Genomic DNA, 4,996 nt, shown 5'->3' on the forward strand with positions numbered 1-4,996 from the left:
GTCTTTCTGAAAATGTTAAGATTTCTTTTTACCTTAAGCCAGTTATTTAAACTAAGAAGGCTCCCTTTCTTTCTCTGCAAACTGGAGGTGACAGTCCCTATACCCCTGGGGCTGTGGTAAAGATAAGGTTATACACCTGGGCTGACTTTGTACTAACTGGGTCACCCGGCTAAAGGTTGTGAGTGTTCTAAAACTGAAAGGTTTTTTACTTTTATTTTATACTGCTCTACTTCAACAGTTTTTTCAGGATTATGGTAGGTTTTAAAGAACAAGAGGTATAACTACCCATGAAAGCAAATTCTATCATAGGATCTCCCATTTAGGTCTTTCTGGAGTTTTATGCAGCCCTCCGAGGTGATTATTTCCATTTTATAGATGATGAAAATAAGACTCAAAGTACACCATCTACAAAATATGGGATACCTTTTATTGAAGCCCCAAATTAAGGGAACTTGACAGTTTTATGAAGGGTAGAATTAGACTTAGAGAACTTAATACAGTATATATGTTTTCAAGGATGCAATGTTATAATGCAATGTTGCTTCAATTTAAAAAGAAAAAGTGCAAGGCGAATAAGCTTCAGAGGATTAGTCTAGGAGCAATTTCCTAGACTGGGAAGCAAAATGACCGAAAAATCAGGTATGTTCTCATTGGTAGAACTCAATTCTCTTCAGTGCTCTACTTGAATTTAAAGTTCTCAGAGACAGACTTTGAGCTCAATAGCGTCCATCTTTTACCTGGAAGAGTTTAACTAAAGGTGTCCAAATGGTTGTGGGGGCACGGGAAAAGTAGGATGGTATTCTTACTGGAAGCGGAGGAAAGGAAATCACATCAAGAAGCGTTGTCTGATAGTGAAGTAAGCAACAGAGGTAATCCTACAACACTTGATCACAGGTATAATCTTTCACAAAATGTCTTGAAAAAGCATTAGGAATCCCTTGCTTGGGAGGCAAAACAAAACATGACCTGTCTCCAGAGTCCTCAGTACCAACTTCTAGGCATGAGAATATGTTATCATTGGTTCCATGTGGATTAAGAAAAGACACTGGAAACTGACCAGGAAAATGAGACACTTTTGGAGTTTGCTTTCTCAACTTCAAATGAGATGGCAGCTCTCAGATTGAGTGGCGAACCTTTAAACCAGGTAATGAAAAAATCCTAGGAAGTTAAGGCTAGCCTCGAGATGACTAGAGTTTTGTGAATTGAGTGATTTAATGTGCCCAAGTACACAGTTAGTAAAGTACAGAATTTGAAAAGTTGTGATTTAATCTGATCACACTACCAACAGCCCATTTAGTCCATTCTTGGCTTTTCCTAATAGCCAGATTTAAAGTCCTGAACTGCGGTTGTAGATGGTTTTAAGAAAGTTGCTTTCTTAGAAGTTGCTGTTTTCAGAGACCCACACAATTATTTCCACACTTACACAGTCTTTAGAATTACTTAAGGGGCATTTTTTTTGTTAAAGTGCAGCACTATGAAGCTATCCGCAGCCACTGCATCACCAAGTTCCATCCCCAGCTAGGGAGCTGACCCACAAGGTGCAGCAGGCCTCGCCTGTCTCACCCGCTGCTCCCTCAGCAGTGTTTCACTCCACCTGCCTGTTTTGCTCCCCACTCTGTTTCTGGTGAATCCTCTCGCCTCCCCCCCCCACACACCTCTGACTGTACCCCGATTCTTCATAAATCTTACAAAAACAATTTAACATCTTAGACTCTTCTACTAATGTGGAAGGTGAATTAGTACACTTCTCCGTCTTTTTCCTTTGTAGTTTTAAATAGTCTTACTATCAGAAAATTTTATTTACTAAATAACAATTTCTTAATGCTCAGTAACAATTTAACAAGGCATGGCATTTTTTAAAAACTACATAATCATATTCTCACCTAATAACCTCAAGATTACTCTCAATCCTTCCTCAAATTTTAGTTCTCCAACTACCTTTAGAGTAGAATGGCCTCATTTCTGTACTTTAGCACTTTCCACCTATGATTTAAGTAGGCTTGAAACCACTACCCCATTCATGTCTCTCTGTTATTATGCCTGGGTAGTTTCCCTAAAATTAACACGAATAGATCAAGTCAAAAGTTCCACTGTGTTTGTTTTTCATTTTGGAAAATGTCATGGGCTAGATATGAACCTTGGTGCTTTAAAGTAGAAAAATATTTGACTTTTTACAGTTTGAATTATTACTTTAACAGTTCACATGAACAAACCCTTACATTCTCAGTTTGAATAGAGAGTAACTACTGTTGACCTGTCCAGAACATCCTAACTTAACAGGACCACATTCTGGCTGTGTCTGGGGAATAGGTCATCTCTAATGAGGTTCTTCTGCACAGCTTTTAAGGTGGTGAGATTGACTTTTCCCATCGTGCTGTTAATATTAATGTACAGTACATTATGCATAACACTGCTAGAGGCTCTGGGTGATACTGCAGCTGGTAGGCTGCATTATGAATTCAGCAAAGTCAAAATCTTGCCTCACTACTGCCTCATAAACAATCTTGTTACTAAGTCAGTTCTTTTGCTTTGTGCTTTGAGCTGAGTTCTTTAGATCTTCATATTAAGAGGTATTTATGCAAATGATTAATAACTTTAAACCCCAAGGCAGCAGGAACTCATTTAGGGATCAGGTCATAAACAGCTCCATTTTCAAAGCCCTCCAAGAAGCACCCAAAGGGCACACAATGTGTGGGTTTTTCTTCAGCTCTTTTCCCTGCTTGCATTAAAGCTCACAACTCTGCTCAGTGAACTTTACTATTTAAAATATCTAACCATTTATCCTTCCAAGTTCTCTTGCGCTGGTGTACAAAAGCTACCTTTAAAATGTAAAAGCAGATAAACATTGGAAAGGAGATGTGGAAAAAAACACATGGTACATAGGAAAATCATCTTTCACAATTTTCGATTATTTCAAGTGGTCATTAGAAGATATACAATAGAAATTATTTTAATACACCCACATAGAAAGGCATAATTTAGAAAGAACCATTCTTCTTTTATCTTCACTAAATCAGATCACTTTTACAAGGTTTCTCAGTGTCCTCCCCTATTTACCTCTAACAGGAAATGGTGATATTCTGGGATAGCCTAAGATAGTGGGTCACTAAATTCTGTTGTGGAAATACACTGACATGGAAAAGATGTTCACAGTATGACATCCTTTGCTCCTACCAATTATGAACATTTCCGGAATGAGAAAAGTAGAAATATAAAGCAGTAAATTGAGAACCAGTGTCAGTTTGTATGCTAACAGATCACTTTCATTAAGAACATGGGACCTCCGTTATGGGTTGTTTCAGTACTATGAAGCTATCTAGCCACTGCAGCCTGAGTTCAATCTGATCCCAGGGAGCTGACCCACATGGCAGACTTCTCCTGTCTCACCTTCTGCTCCCCTCAGCAGTATTATTTCACTCCATCTGCCTGCTTTGCTCCCTACTCTGTCTCTGGTGAATCCTCTCACCCTCCCTCCTGGCCTGTACCCCAGTTCTTATATGCATAAAAAAATCTTTTAAAATATATATATAAAGAACAATCTAATAATGTGTAGAAACATGCCTGTTACCTATTTTCTAAACCTAATTGCACTGGCCACCTTCACCACTAAAAAACTACTTAGCAAAGGAATTTTCTGGATGAAATCTGTCCAGAAGTATTAATAATGGCAAAACAAATGGCTTCTGTTTACCATATCCCTTCTAAGATTACAAGAAGGAAAAAATGCTATGAACCCCCCTAAAAAGGTTTGCCCAATTCTTAAATCCATGCTGTACACTTTCCAATGTGGAATGGTGATTCCCTGTTAACACTGGTCCACAGGGTTGGGTTCCTGGGTGTCTCCAGCCTAACTGTACTTTAAACAAGGAAATTAACACAGGTATGCAAGGAAAGGCAGACCCAGATGTACAACTTGGATAAAAGCATTTAAGTAGATTATTTTCAAGGTCCTCTGAAAGATCAATGACCTTGTATTAAGTGAAAAGTTGAGAAATTAATATCCATAAGCCCTGTAACCTATGCTGGAATCAAGTAACAAGTCATATACACACTAAGTAATTGCACAATCCTAAAATTAGTAATCTAACTTTGGCAAAATAACTCTAGGACAGTAACCTTGTTCATCAAATTTACATATTCCAGTCTTTCAGCAAAGCCCAGGACTTTGTCCAAAATCTACACTGAAAAGACTTTTGCTATATCTTAATAGCATTTACAAATACTAAGAATGACTACTAACATTTTGAGTTTTTAAGGCCAATCTCAGAAGCTCTTTTGTTCTTTTTTTTAAAGATTTATTTGTGCATATAGAACTGGGGTACAGGCCAGAGAGGTACAGGGGTAGTGAGAGGATTCACCAGAGACAGAGTGGGGAGCAGAACAGGCAGATCGACAAAGTACACTGCTGAGGGGAGCAGTAGGTCAGGAGAGGTCTGCCACGCCATGTGGTCACCTCCAGGGTGGGTGGGGTTCGAACTCATGCTGAAGTGGCTTCAGCTTCTCAGTGCTGTGCTTTAACCGGCTTGGCCACCAGGGAGGGCCTGTTCTTGCTTTTTAACAAATGGTAACAATTTACTCCAACCAGCATCAAATCAATTTCATTAATGGAGTATTATTTTTATCAGCTACAAAACCTTCCAGAAGGGATTTACCTGGAGAGTTCAAAACCTGTTCTTTGTTATTAGAGAGGGGAAGTGTATTTTATATGTGGTAATACAGACAAAAACCCATTAACAAGGGGATAAACTGAGTAAACTTAAGTTGGATTGAAGATTTTAGTTAACACTAATGTATAAAAGTTTTTCTTTTTAAACAATTAGGTCCACATGGTCAGCTTTACAAACATGCAACTGAATAATCAAAAACTGGCAACATGTTTAACTGTAACATACTCATAGAAAAGGATGAATTCTGTAGGGGCATAAGGGACATATTCATTAACACACACACACACACACACACACACACACACACACACACACACACACACACACAC

Source organism: Condylura cristata, unplaced genomic scaffold (genome assembly GCF_000260355.1).
Source record: "Condylura cristata isolate star-nosed mole 26May11 unplaced genomic scaffold, ConCri1.0 scaffold00016, whole genome shotgun sequence".
Taxonomy (NCBI): Eukaryota; Metazoa; Chordata; class Mammalia; order Eulipotyphla; family Talpidae; genus Condylura; species Condylura cristata.